Here is a 15,660-nt window from a genome sequence, read left to right as displayed (position 1 = left end):
ACAAGCTGAAGTAATGTGTTTGGCTTTGGATAGCTACATTTCTGCACACCCACCTGCTACAAGGCCTGCAGCCCCTTCCCCTCAGTACTTCCCCAGTCTTAATACAAGCATTAAATTCCTACCACATCCCTCATGCAATGATATGTCGTTTCATTTTTGAAACATTGTCCCCCTCTTGTGGCCTTCCAACTTTGAAATTTACTGTTCAATTTTGAATTAATTCATATATGAATTAAATGGAAAAGCAACGATTTATCTGGCGAGTTATTTGAATGTTCGGCCTACGTCCACCTGTCTGACAGATGGTATTCTAGTGGCTTGTAGCAGCAGCAGCAGCAGCAGCTAGGTGCGCTGCTTGCCTGCAGTAAATAGGATGTGTTCCATCCATGGAACACTGTGATAGGAATCATGCCATTCATAGAACACAATGCTTGGATGTGCTCTATTCCTGGAACAATGGGACCACGTGTCACAATGGGACCACGTGTCACAATGGGCAGCCCACAGTCTGTAGCAGCTGCGCAGTAGTAGTCAGCTTCAGTCTGCTGAGGGAGCCTCAGCAGACTGGTGGGCGATGCTCGCCAGGGAGATGGAAAAATAGCTTGCTCACTTCACTCCACGCATCATTTCAGTATCTGCAGTTCCTCTGAGAATGGTGCACTCACTCTCTTAAGCGGTTTCCAAAGACAGATTGAATTGAAATTGGGATACACAAGTAGTGTTTTCAAAGCATGATTTGAATGCTTTTTTCAAATGTCGTTGCTCTGTAATTAGTTTTTCTTGGTCCAAGTTGCACATTTCCAATTCCTTAGCCTTGATTTAACTTGACCAACTCTTCTACTACTACTACTACTACTACTACTCTTATTCACCTCTATATGGGAGGCATTGCACTGTATTCAATCTGTCAGTAAAATAACGATCTATCTTGGCCTTTGCTGCTTGGTAGGTACAGGTGTGACAAGCTGCAGTAATGTGTTTGGCTTTGGATAGCTACATTTCTACACACCCACCTGCTACAAGGCCTGCAGCCCCTTCCCCTCAGTACTTCCCCAGTCTTAATTCAAGCATTCAATTCCTACCACATCCCTCATGCAATGATATGTCGTTTCGTTTTTGAAACATTGTCCCCCTCTTGTGGCCTTCCAACTTTGAAATTTACTGTTCAATTTTGAATTAATTCATATATGAATTAAATGGAAAAGCAACGATTTATCTGGCGAGTTATTTGAATGTTCAGCCTACGTCCAACTGTCTGACAGACGGTATTCTAGTGGCTTGTAGCAGCAGCAGCAGCAGCTAGGTGCGCTGCTTGCCTGCAGTAAATAGGATGTGTTCCATCCATGGAACACTGTGATAGGAATCATGCCATTCATAGAACACAATGCTTGGATGTGTTCTATTCCTGAAACAATGGGACCACGTGTCACAATGGGACCACGTGTCACAATGGGCAGCCCACAGTCTGTAGCAGCTGCGCAGTAGTAGTCAGTTTCAGTCTGCTGAGGGAGCCTCAGCAGACAGGTGGGCGATGCTCGCCAGGGAGATGGAAAAATAGCTTGCTCACTTCACTCCACACATCATTTCAGTATCTGCAGTTCCTCTGAGAATGGTGCACTCACTCTCTTAAGCGGTTTCCAAAGACAGATTGAATTGAAATCGGGATAGACAAGTAGTGTTTTCAAAGCATGATTTGAATGCTTTTTTCAAATGTAGTTGCTCTGTAATTAGTTTTTCTTGGTCCAAGTTGCACATTTCCAATTCCTTAGCCTTGATTTAACTTGACCAACTCTTCTACTACTACTACTACTACTACTACTCTTATTCACCTCTATATGGGAGGCATTGCACTGTATTCAATCTGTCAGTAAAATAACGATCTATCTTGGCCTTTGCTGCTTGATAGGTACAGGTGTGACAAGCTGCAGTAATGTGTTTGGCTTTGGATAGCTACATTTCTGCACACCCACCTGCTACAAGGCCTGCAGACCCTTCCCCTCAGTACTTCCCCAGTCTTAATTAAAGCATTCAATTCCTACCACATCCCTCATGCAATGATATGTCGTTTCGTTTTTGAAACATTGTCCCCCTCTTGTGGCCTTCCAACTTTGAAATTTACTGTTCAATTTTGAATTAATTCATATATGAATTAAATGGAAAAGCAACGATTTATCTGGCGACTTATTTGAATGTTCGGCCTACGTCCACCTGTCTGACAGACGGTATTCTAGTGGCTTGTAGCAGCAGCAGCAGCTAGGTGCGCTGCTTGCCTGCAGTAAATAGGATGTGTTCCATCCATGGAACACTGTGAGAGGAATCATGCCATTCATAGAACACAATGCTTGGATGTGTTCTATTCCTGGAACAATGGGACCACGTGTCACAATGGGACCACGTGTCACAATGGGCAGCCCACAGTCTGTAGCAGCTGCGCAGTAGTAGTCAGCTTCAGTCTGCTGAGGGAGCCTCAGCAGACAGGTGGGCGATGCTCGCCAGGGAGATGGAAAAATAGCTTGCTCACTTCACTCCACGCATCATTTCAGTATCTGCAGTTCCTCTGAGAATGGTGCACTCACTCTCTTAAGCGGTTTCCAAAGACAGACTGAATTGAAAATGGGATACACAAGTAGTGTTTTCAAAGCATGATTTGAAAGCTTTTTTCAAATGTCGTTGCTCTGTAATTAGTTTTTCTTGGTCCAAGTTGCACATTTCCAATTCCTTAGCCTTGATTTAACTTGACCAACTCTTCTACTACTACTACTACTACTACTACTACTCTTATTCACCTCTATATGGGAGGCATTGCACTGTATTCAATCTGTCAGTAAAATAACGATCTATCTTGGCCTTTGCTGCTTGGTAGGTACAGGTGTGACAAGCTGCAGTAATGTGTTTGGCTTTGGATAGCTACATTTCTGCACACCCACCTGCTACAAGGCCTGCAGCCCCTTCCCCTCAGTACTTCCCCAGTCTTAATTCAAGCATTCAATTCCTACCACATCCCTCATGCAATGATATGTCGTTTCATTTTTGAAACATTGCCCCCCTCTTGTGGCCTTCCAACTTTGAAATTTACTGTTCAATTTTGAATTAATTCATATATGAATTAAATGGAAAAGCAACGATTTATCTGGCGAGTTATTTGAATGTTCGGCCTACGTCCACCTGTCTGACAGACGGTATTCTAGTGGCTTGTAGCAGCAGCAGCAGCAGCTAGGTGCGCTGCTTGCCTGCAGTAAATAGGATGTGTTCCATCCATGGAACACTGTGATAGGAATCATGCCATTCATAGAACACAATGCTTGGATGTGTTCTATTCCTGGAACAATGGGACCACGTGTCACAATGGGACCACGTGTCACAATGGGCAGCCCACAGTCTGTAGCAGCTGCGCAGTAGTAGTCAGCTTCAGTCTGCTGAGGGAGCCTCAGCAGACAGGTGGGCGATGCTCGCCAGGGAGATGGAAAAATAGCTTGCTCACTTCACTCCACTCATCATTTCAGTATCTGCAGTTCCTCTGAGAATGGTGCACTCACTTTCTTAAGCAGTTTCCAAAGACAGATTGAATTGAAATCGGGATACACAAGTAGTGTTTTCAAAGCATGATTTGAATGCTTTTTTCAAATGTCATTGCTCTGTAATTAGTTTTTCTTGGTCCAAGTTGCACATTTCCAATTCCTTAGCCTTGATTTAACTTGACCAACTCTTCTACTACTACTACTACTACTACTACTCTTATTCACCTCTATATGGGAGGCATTGCACTGTATTCAATCTGTCAGTAAAATAACGATCTATCTTGGCCTTTGCTGCGTGGTAGGTACAGTTGTGACAAGCTGCAGTAATGTGTTTGGCTTTGGATAGCTACATTTCTGCACACCCACCTGCTACAAGGCCTGCAGCCACTTCCCCTCAGTACTTCCCCAGTCTTAATTCAAGCATTCAATTCCTACCACATCCCTCATGCAATGATATGTCGTTTCATTTTTGAAACATTGTCCCCCTCTTGTGGCCTTCCAACTTTGAAATTTACTGTTCAATTTTGAATTAATTTATATGTGAATTAAATGGAAAAGCAACGATTTATCTGGCGAGTTATTTGAATGTTCGGCCTACGTCCACCTGTCTGACAGACGGTATTCTAGTGGCTTGTAGCAGCAGCAGCAGCAGCAGCAGCTAGGTGCGCTGCTTGCCTGCAGTAAATAGGATGTGTTCCATCCATGAAACACTGTGATAGGAATCATGCCATTCATAGAACACAATGCTTGGATGTGTTCTATTCCTGGAACAATGGGACCACGTGTCACAATGGGACCATGTGTCACAATGGGCCGCCCACAGTCTGTAGCAGCTGCGCAGTAGTAGTCAGCTTCAGTCTGCTGAGGGAGCCTCAGCAGACAGGTGGGCGATGCTCGCCAGGGAGTTGGAAAAATAGCTTGCTCACTTCACTCCACACATCATTTCAGTATCTGCAGTTCCTCTGAGAATGGTGCACTCACTCTCTTAAGCGGTTTCCAAAGACAGATTGAATTGAAATCGGGATACACAAGTAGTGTTTTCAAAGGATGATTTGAATGCTTTTTTCAAATGTCGTTGCTCTGTAATTAGTTTTTCTTGGTCCAAGTTGCACATTTCCAATTCCTTAGCCTTGATTTATCTTGACCAACTCTTCTACTACTACTACTACTACTACTACTCTTATTCACCTCTATATGGGAGGCATTGCACTGTATTCAATCTGTCAGTAAAATAACGATCTATCTTGGCCTTTGCTGCTTGGTAGGTACAGGTGTGACAAGCTGCAGTAATGTGTTTGGCTTTAGATAGCTACATTTCTGCACACCCACCTGCTACAAGGCCTGCAGCCCCTTCCCCTCAGTATTTCCCCAGTCTTAATTCAAGCATTCAATTCCTACCACATCCCTCATGCAATGATATGTCGTTTCGTTTTTGAAACATTGTCCCCCTCTTGTGGCCTTCCAACTTTGAAATTTACTGTTCAATTTTGAATTAATTCATATATGAATTAAATGGAAAAGCAACGATTTATCTGGCGAGTTATTTGAATGTTCGGCCTACGTCCACCTGTCTGACAGACGGTATTCTAGTGGCTTGTAGCAGCAGCAGCAGCAGCAGCAGCTAGGTGCGCTGCTTGCCTGCAGTAAATAGGATGTGTTCCATCCATGGAACACTGTGATAGGAATCATGCCATTCATAGAACACAATTCTTGGATGTGTTCTATTCCTGGAACAATGGGACCACGTGTCACAATGGGACCACGTGTCACAATGGGCAGCCCACAGTCTGTAGCAGCTGCGCAGTAGTAGTCAGCTTCAGTCTGCTGAGGGAGCCTCAGCAAACAGGTGGGCGATGCTCGCCAGGGAGATGGAAACATAGCTTGCTCACTTCACTCCACGCATCATTTCAGTATCTGCAGTTCCTCTGAGAATGGTGCACTCACTCTCTTAAGCGGTTTCCAAAGACAGATTGAATTGAAATCGGGATACACAAGTAGTGTTTTCAAAGCATGATTTGAATGCTTTTTTCAAATGTCGTTGCTCTGTAATTAGTTTTTCTTGGTCCAAGTTGGACATTTCCAATTCCTTAGCCTTGATTTAACTTGATCAACTCTTCTACTACTACTACTACTACTACTCTTATTCACCTCTATATGGGAGGCATTGCACTGTATTCAATCTGTCAGTAAAATAACGATCCATCTTGGCCTTTGCTGCTTGGTAGGTACAGGTGTGACAAGCTGCAGTAATGTGTTTGGCTTTGGATAGCTACATTTCTGCACACCCACCTGCTACAAGGCCTGCAGCCCCTTCCCCTCAGTACTTCCCCAGTCTTAATTCAAGTATTCAATTCCTACCACATCCCTCATGCAATGATATGTCGTTTCATTTTTGAAACATTGTCCCCCTCTTGTGGCCTTCCAACTTTGAAATTTACTGTTCAATTTTGAATTAATTCATATATGAATTAAATGGAAAAGCAACGATTTATCTGGCGAGTTATTTGAATGTTCGGCCTACGTCCACCTGTCTGACAGACGGTATTCTAGTGGCTTGTAGCAGCAGCAGCAGCTAGGTGCGCTGCTTGCCTGCAGTAAATAGGATGTGTTCCATCCATGGAACACTGTGAGAGGAATCATGCCATTCATAGAACACAATGCTTGGATGTGTTCTATTCCTGGAACAATGGGACCACGTGTCACAATGGGACCACGTGTCACAATGGGCAGCCCACAGTCTGTAGCAGCTGCGCAGTAGTAGTCAGCTTCAGTCTGCTGAGGGAGCCTCAGCAGACAGGTGGGCGATGCTCGCCAGGGAGATGGAAAAATAGCTTGCTCACTTCACTCCACGCATCATTTCAGTATCTGCAGTTCCTCTGAGAATGTTGCACTCACTCTCTTAAGCGGTTTCCAAAGACATACTGAATTGAAAATGGGATACACAAGTAGTGTTTTCAAAGCATGATTTGAAAGCTTTTTTCAAATGTCGTTGCACTGTAATTAGTTTTTCTTGGTCCAAGTTGCACATTTCCAATTCCTTAGCCTTGATTTAACTTGACCAACTCTTCTACTACTACTACTACTACTACTACTACTCTTATTCACCTCTATATGGGAGGCATTGCACTGTATTCAATCTGTCAGTAAAATAACGATCTATCTTGGCCTTTGCTGCTTGGTAGGTACAGGTGTGACAAGCTGCAGTAATGTGTTTGGCTTTGGATAGCTACATTTCTTCACACCCACCTGCTACAAGGCCTGCAGCCACTTCCCCTCAGTACTTCCCCAGTCTTAATTCAAGCATTCAATTCCTACCACATCCCTCATGCAAAGATATGTCGTTTCATTTTTGAAACATTGTCCCCCTCTTGTGGCCTTCCAACTTTGAAATTTACTGTTCAATTTTGAATTAATTTATATATGAATTAAAAGGAAAAGCAACGATTTATCTGGCGAGTTATTTGAATGTTCGGCCTACGTCCACCTGTCTGACAGACGGTATTCTAGTGGCTTGTAGCAGCAGCAGCAGCAGCAGCTAGGTGCGCTGCTTGCCTGCAGTAAATAGGATGTGTTCCATCCATGGAACACTGTGATAGGAATCATGCCATTCAAAGAACACAATGCTTGGATGTGTTCTATTCCTGGAACAATGGGGCCACGTGTCACAATGGGACCACGTGTCACAATGGGCAGCCCACAGTCTGTAGCAGCTGCGCAGTCGTAGTCAGCTTCAGTCTGCTGAGGGAGCCTCAGCAGACAGGTGGGCGATGCTCGCCAGGCAGATGGAAAAATAGTTTGCTCACTTCACTCCACGCATCATTTCAGTATCTGCAGTTCCTCTGAGAATGGTGCACTCAATCTCTTAAGCGGTTTCCAAAGACATAATGAATTGAAATTGGGATACACAAGTAGTGTTTTCAAAGCATGATTTGAATGCTTTTTTCAAATGTCGTTGCTCTGTAATTAGTTTTTCTTGGTCCAAGTTGCACATTTCCAATTCCTTAGCCTTGATTTAACTTGACCAACTCTTCTACTACTACTACTACTACTCTTATTCACCTCTATCTGGGAGGCATTGCACTGTATTCAATCTGTCAGTAAAATAACGATCTATCTTGGCCTTTGCTGCTTGGTAGGTACAGGTGTGACAAGCTGCAGTAATGTGTTTGGCTTTGGATAGCTACATTTCTGCACACCCATCTGCAACAAGGCCTGCAGGCCCTTCCCCTCAGTACTTCCCCAGTCTTAATTCAAGCATTCAATTCCTACCACATCCCTCATGCAATGATATGTCGTTTCATTTTTGAAACATTGCCCCCCTCTTGTGGCCTTCCAACTTTGAAATTTACTGTTCAATTTTGAATTAATTCATATATGAATTAAATGGAAAAGCAACGATTTATCTGGCGAGTTATTTGAATGTTCGGCCTACGTCCACCTGTCTGACAGACGGTATTCTAGTGGCTTGTAGCAGCAGCAGCAGCAGCAAGGTGCGAGGCTTGCCTGCAGTAAATAGGATGTGTTCCATCCATGGAACACTGTGATAGGAATCATGCCATTCATAGAACACAATGCTTGGATGTGTTCTATTCCTGGAACAATGGGACCACGTGTCACAATGGGACCATGTGTCACAATGGGCAGCCCACAGTCTGTAGCAGCTGCGCAGTAGTAGTCAGCTTCAGTCTGCTGAGGGAGCCTAAGCAGACAGGTGGGCGATGCTCGCCAGGGAGATGGAAAAATAGCTTGCTCACTTCACTCCACGCATCATTTCAGTATCTGCAGTTCCTCTGAGAATGGTGCACTCACTCTCTTAAGCAGTTTCCAAAGACAGATTGAATTGAAATCGGGATAAACAAGTAGTGTTTTCAAAGCATGATTTGAAAGCTTTTTTCAAATGTCGTTGCTCTGTAATTAGTTTTTCTTGGTCCAAGTTGCACATTTCCAATTCCTTAGCCTTGATTTAACTTGACCAACTCTTCTACTACTACTACTACTACTACTACTACTCTTATTCACCTCTATATGGGAGGCATTGCACTGTATTCAATCTGTCAGTAAAATAACGATCTATCTTGGCCTTTGCTACTTGGTAGGTACAGGTGTGACAAGCTGCAGTAATGTGTTTGGCTTTGGATAGCTACATTTCTGCACACCCACCTGCTACAAGGCCTGCAGCCCCTTCCCCTCAGTACTTCCCCAGTCTTAATTCAAGCATTCAATTCCTACCACATCCCTCATGCAATGATATGTCGTTTCATTTTTGAAACATTGCCCCCCTCTTGTGGCCTTCCAACTTTGAAATTTACTGTTCAATTTTGAATTAATTCATATATGAATTAAATGGAAAAGCAACGATTTATCTGGCGAGTTATTTGAATGTTCGGCCTACGTCCACCTGTCTGACAGACGGTATTCTAGTGGCTTGTAGCAGCAGCAGCAGCAGCTAGGTGCGCTGCTTGCCTGCAGTAAATAGGATGTGTTCCATCCATGGAACACTGTGATAGGAATCATGCCATTCATAGAACACAATGCTTGGATGTGTTCTATTCCTGGAACAATGGGACCACGTGTCACAATGGGACCACGTGTCACAATGGGCAGCCCACAGTCTGTAGCAGCTGCGCAGTAGTAGTCAGCTTCAGTCTGCTGAGGGAGCCTCAGCAGACAGGTGGGCGATGCTCGCCAGGGAGATGGAAAAATAGCTTGCTCACTTCACTCCACTCATCATTTCAGTATCTGCAGTTCCTCTGAGAATGGTGCACTCACTTTCTTAAGCAGTTTCCAAAGACAGATTGAATTGAAATCGGGATACACAAGTAGTGTTTTCAAAGCATGATTTGAATGCTTTTTTCAAATGTCATTGCTCTGTAATTAGTTTTTCTTGGTCCAAGTTGCACATTTCCAATTCCTTAGCCTTGATTTAACTTGACCAACTCTTCTACTACTACTACTACTACTACTCTTATTCACCTCTATATGGGAGGCATTGCACTGTATTCAATCTGTCAGTAAAATAACGATCTATCTTGGCCTTTGCTGCGTGGTAGGTACAGTTGTGACAAGCTGCAGTAATGTGTTTGGCTTTGGATAGCTACATTTCTGCACACCCACCTGCTACAAGGCCTGCAGCCACTTCCCCTCAGTACTTCCCCAGTCTTAATTCAAGCATTCAATTCCTACCACATCCCTCATGCAATGATATGTCGTTTCATTTTTGAAACATTGTCCCCCTCTTGTGGCCTTCCAACTTTGAAATTTACTGTTCAATTTTGAATTAATTTATATGTGAATTAAATGGAAAAGCAACGATTTATCTGGCGAGTTATTTGAATGTTCGGCCTACGTCCACCTGTCTGACAGACGGTATTCTAGTGGCTTGTAGCAGCAGCAGCAGCAGCAGCAGCAGCTAGGTGCGCTGCTTGCCTGCAGTAAATAGGATGTGTTCCATCCATGGAACACTGTGATAGGAATCATGCCATTCATAGAACACAATGCTTGGATGTGTTCTATTCCTGGAACAATGGGACCACGTGTCACAATGGGACCATGTGTCACAATGGGCCGCCCACAGTCTGTAGCAGCTGCGCAGTAGTAGTCAGCTTCAGTCTGCTGAGGGAGCCTCAGCAGACAGGTGGGCGATGCTCGCCAGGGAGTTGGAAAAATAGCTTGCTCACTTCACTCCACACATCATTTCAGTATCTGCAGTTCCTCTGAGAATGGTGCACTCACTCTCTTAAGCGGTTTCCAAAGACAGATTGAATTGAAATCGGGATACACAAGTAGTGTTTTCAAAGGATGATTTGAATGCTTTTTTCAAATGTCGTTGCTCTGTAATTAGTTTTTCTTGGTCCAAGTTGCACATTTCCAATTCCTTAGCCTTGATTTATCTTGACCAACTCTTCTACTACTACTACTACTACTACTACTACTCTTATTCACCTCTATATGGGAGGCATTGCACTGTATTCAATCTGTCAGTAAAATAACGATCTATCTTGGCCTTTGCTGCTTGGTAGGTACAGGTGTGACAAGCTGCAGTAATGTGTTTGGCTTTAGATAGCTACATTTCTGCACACCCACCTGCTACAAGGCCTGCAGCCCCTTCCCCTCAGTATTTCCCCAGTCTTAATTCAAGCATTCAATTCCTACCACATCCCTCATGCAATGATATGTCGTTTCGTTTTTGAAACATTGTCCCCCTCTTGTGGCCTTCCAACTTTGAAATTTACTGTTCAATTTTGAATTAATTCATATATGAATTAAATGGAAAAGCAACGATATATCTGGCGAGTTATTTGAATGTTCGGCCTACGTCCACCTGTCTGACAGACGGTATTCTAGTGGCTTGTAGCAGCAGCAGCAGCAGCAGCAGCTAGGTGCGCTGCTTGCCTGCAGTAAATAGGATGTGTTCCATCCATGGAACACTGTGATAGGAATCATGCCATTCATAGAACACAATTCTTGGATGTGTTCTATTCCTGGAACAATGGGACCACGTGTCACAATGGGACCACGTGTCACAATGGGCAGCCCACAGTCTGTAGCAGCTGCGCAGTAGTAGTCAGCTTCAGTCTGCTGAGGGAGCCTCAGCAGACAGGTGGGCGATGCTCGCCAGGGAGATGGAAACATAGCTTGCTCACTTCACTCCACGCATCATTTCAGTATCTGCAGTTCCTCTGAGAATGGTGCACTCACTCTCTTAAGCGGTTTCCAAAGACAGATTGAATTGAAATCGGGATACACAAGTAGTGTTTTCAAAGCATGATTTGAATGCTTTTTTCAAATGTCGTTGCTCTGTAATTAGTTTTTCTTGGTCCAAGTTGGACATTTCCAATTCCTTAGCCTTGATTTAACTTGATCAACTCTTCTACTACTACTACTACTACTACTCTTATTCACCTCTATATGGGAGGCATTGCACTGTATTCAATCTGTCAGTAAAATAACGATCCATCTTGGCCTTTGCTGCTTGGTAGGTACAGGTGTGACAAGCTGCAGTAATGTGTTTGGCTTTGGATAGCTACATTTCTGCACACCCACCTGCTACAAGGCCTGCAGCCCCTTCCCCTCAGTACTTCCCCAGTCTTAATTCAAGTATTCAATTCCTACCACATCCCTCATGCAATGATATGTCGTTTCATTTTTGAAACATTGTCCCCCTCTTGTGGCCTTCCAACTTTGAAATTTACTGTTCAATTTTGAATTAATTCATATATGAATTAAATGGAAAAGCAACGATTTATCTGGCGAGTTATTTGAATGTTCGGCCTACGTCCACCTGTCTGACAGACGGTATTCTAGTGGCTTGTAGCAGCAGCAGCAGCTAGGTGCGCTGCTTGCCTGCAGTAAATAGGATGTGTTCCATCCATGGAACACTGTGAGAGGAATCATGCCATTCATAGAACACAATGCTTGGATGTGTTCTATTCCTGGAACAATGGGACCACGTGTCACAATGGGACCACGTGTCACAATGGGCAGCCCACAGTCTGTAGCAGCTGCGCAGTAGTAGTCAGCTTCAGTCTGCTGAGGGAGCCTCAGCAGACAGGTGGGCGATGCTCGCCAGGGAGATGGAAAAATAGCTTGCTCACTTCACTCCACGCATCATTTCAGTATCTGCAGTTCCTCTGAGAATGTTGCACTCACTCTCTTAAGCGGTTTCCAAAGACAAACTGAATTGAAAATGGGATACACAAGTAGTGTTTTCAAAGCATGATTTGAAAGCTTTTTTCAAATGTCGTTGCACTGTAATTAGTTTTTCTTGGTCCAAGTTGCACATTTCCAATTCCTTAGCCTTGATTTAACTTGACCAACTCTTCTACTACTACTACTACTACTACTACTACTCTTATTCACCTCTATATGGGAGGCATTGCACTGTATTCAATCTGTCAGTAAAATAACGATCTATCTTGGCCTTTGCTGCTTGGTAGGTACAGGTGTGACAAGCTGCAGTAATGTGTTTGGCTTTGGATAGCTACATTTCTTCACACCCACCTGCTACAAGGCCTGCAGCCACTTCCCCTCAGTACTTCCCCAGTCTTAATTCAAGCATTCAATTCCTACCACATCCCTCATGCAAAGATATGTCGTTTCATTTTTGAAACATTGTCCCCCTCTTGTGGCCTTCCAACTTTGAAATTTACTGTTCAATTTTGAATTAATTTATATATGAATTAAAAGGAAAAGCAACGATTTATCTGGCGAGTTATTTGAATGTTCGGCCTACGTCCACCTGTCTGACAGACGGTATTCTAGTGGCTTGTAGCAGCAGCAGCAGCAGCAGCAGCAGCTAGGTGCGCTGCTTGCCTGCAGTAAATAGGATGTGTTCCATCCATGGAACACTGTGATAGGAATCATGCCATTCAAAGAACACAATGCTTGGATGTGTTCTATTCCTGGAACAATGGGGCCACGTGTCACAATGGGACCACGTGTCACAATGGGCAGCCCACAGTCTGTAGCAGCTGCGCAGTCGTAGTCAGCTTCAGTCTGCTGAGGGAGCCTCAGCAGACAGGTGGGCGATGCTCGCCAGGCAGATGGAAAAATAGCTTGCTCACTTCACTCCACGCATCATTTCAGTATCTGCAGTTCCTCTGAGAATGGTGCACTCAATCTCTTAAGCGGTTTCCAAAGACATAATGAATTGAAATTGGGATACACAAGTAGTGTTTTCAAAGCATGATTTGAATGCTTTTTTCAAATGTCGTTGCTCTGTAATTAGTTTTTCTTGGTCCAAGTTGCACATTTCCAATTCCTTAGCCTTGATTTAACTTGACCAACTCTTCTACTACTACTACTACTACTCTTATTCACCTCTATATGGGAGGCATTGCACTGTATTCAATCTGTCAGTAAAATAACGATCTATCTTGGCCTTTGCTGCTTGGTAGGTACAGGTGTGACAAGCTGCAGTAATGTGTTTGGCTTTGGATAGCTACATTTCTGCACACCCATCTGCAACAAGGCCTGCAGGCCCTTCCCCTCAGTACTTCCCCAGTCTTAATTCAAGCATTCAATTCCTACCACATCCCTCATGCAATGATATGTCGTTTCATTTTTGAAACATTGCCCCCCTCTTGTGGCCTTCCAACTTTGAAATTTACTGTTCAATTTTGAATTAATTCATATATGAATTAAATGGAAAAGCAACGATTTATCTGGCAAGTTATTTGAATGTTCGGCCTACGTCCACCTGTCTGACAGACGGTATTCTAGTGGCTTGTAGCAGCAGCAGCAGCAGCTAGGTGCGAGGCTTGCCTGCAGTAAATAGGATGTGTTCCATCCATGGAACACTGTGATAGGAATCATGCCATTCATAGAACACAATGCTTGGATGTGTTCTATTCCTGGAACAATGGGACCACGTGTCACAATGGGACCACGTGTCACAATGGGCAGCCCACAGTCTGTAGCAGCTGCGCAGTAGTAGTCAGCTTCAGTCTGCTGAGGGAGCCTAAGCAGAGAGGTGGGCGATGCTCGCCAGGGAGATGGAAAAATAGCTTGCTCACTTCACTCCACGCATCATTTCAGTATCTGCAGTTCCTCTGAGAATGGTGCACTCACTCTCTTAAGCAGTTTCCAAAGACAGATTGAATTGAAATCGGGATAAACAAGTAGTGTTTTCAAAGCATGATTTGAATGCTTTTTTCAAATGTCGTTGCTATGTAATTAGTTTTTCTTGGTCCAAGTTGCACATTTCCAATTCCTTAGCCTTGATTTAACTTGACCAACTCTTCTACTACTACTACTACTACTACTACTACTACTACTCTTATTCACCTCTATATGGGAGGCATTGCACTGTATTCAATCTGTCAGTAAAATAACGATCTATCTTGGCCTTTGCTGCTTGGTAGGTACAGTTGTGACAAGCTGCAGTAATGTGTTTGGCTTTGGATAGCTACATTTCTGCACACCCACCTGCTACAAGGCCTGCAGCCCCTTCCCCTCAGTACTTCCCCAGTCTTAATTCAAGCATTCAATTCCTACCACATCCCTCATGCAATGATATGTCGTTTCATTTTTGAAACATTGTCCCCCTCTTGTGGCCTTCCAACTTTGAAATTTACTGTTCAATTTTGAATTAATTTATATATGAATTAAATGGAAAAGCAACGATTTATCTGGCTAGTTATTTGAATGTTCGGCCTACGTCCACCTGTCTGACAGACGGTATTCTAGTGGCTTGTAGCAGCAGCAGCAGCAGCAGCAGCTAGGTGCGCTGCTTGCCTGCAGTAAATAGGATGTGTTCCATCCATGGAACACTGTGATAGGAATCATGCCATTCATAGAACACAATTCTTGGATGTGTTCTATTCCTGGAACAATGGGACCACGTGTCACAATGGGACCACGTGTCACAATGGGCAGCCCACAGTCTGTAGCAGCTGCGCAGTAGTAGTCAGCTTCAGTCTGCTGAGGGAGCCTCAGCAGACAGGTGGGCGATGCTCGCCAGGGAGATGGAAAAATAGCTTGCTCACTTCACTCCACGCATCATTTCAGTATCTGCAGTTCCTCTGAGAATGGTGCACTCACTCTCTTAAGCGGTTTCCAAAGACAGATTGAATTGAAATCGGGATACACAAGTAGTGTTTTCAAACCATGATTTGAATGCTTTTTTCAAATGTCGTTGCTCTGTAATTAGTTTTTCTTGGTCCAAGTTGCACATTTCCAATTCCTTAGCCTTGATTTAAATTGACCAACTCTTCTACTTCTACTACTACTACTACTACTACTACTACTACTACTACTACTACTAATACTACTACTACTCTTATTCACCTCTATATGGGAGGCATTGCACTGTATTCAATCTGTCAGTAAAATAACGATCTATCTTGGCCTTTGCTGCTTGGTAGGTACAGGTGTGACAAGCTGCAGTAATGTGTTTGGCTTTGGATAGCTACATTTCTGCACACCCACCTGCTACAAGGCCTGCAGCCCCTTCCCCTCAGTACTTCCCCAGTCTTAATTCAAGCATTCAATTCCTACCACATCCCTCATGCAATGATATGTCGTTTCATTTTTGAAACATTGTCCCCCTCTTGTGGCCTTCCAACTTTGAAATTTACTGTTCAATTTTGAATTAATTCATATATGAATTAAATGGAAAAGCAACGATTTATCTGGCTAGTTA

Source organism: Dendrobates tinctorius, unplaced genomic scaffold (assembly GCF_039654945.1).
Source record: "Dendrobates tinctorius isolate UK_male_01 unplaced genomic scaffold, ASM3965494v1 ptg000125l, whole genome shotgun sequence".
NCBI classification, from domain to species: Eukaryota; Metazoa; Chordata; class Amphibia; order Anura; family Dendrobatidae; genus Dendrobates; species Dendrobates tinctorius.
The sequence above is the reverse complement of the archived record's forward strand: the minus strand, read 5'-3'. Positions refer to the sequence as shown.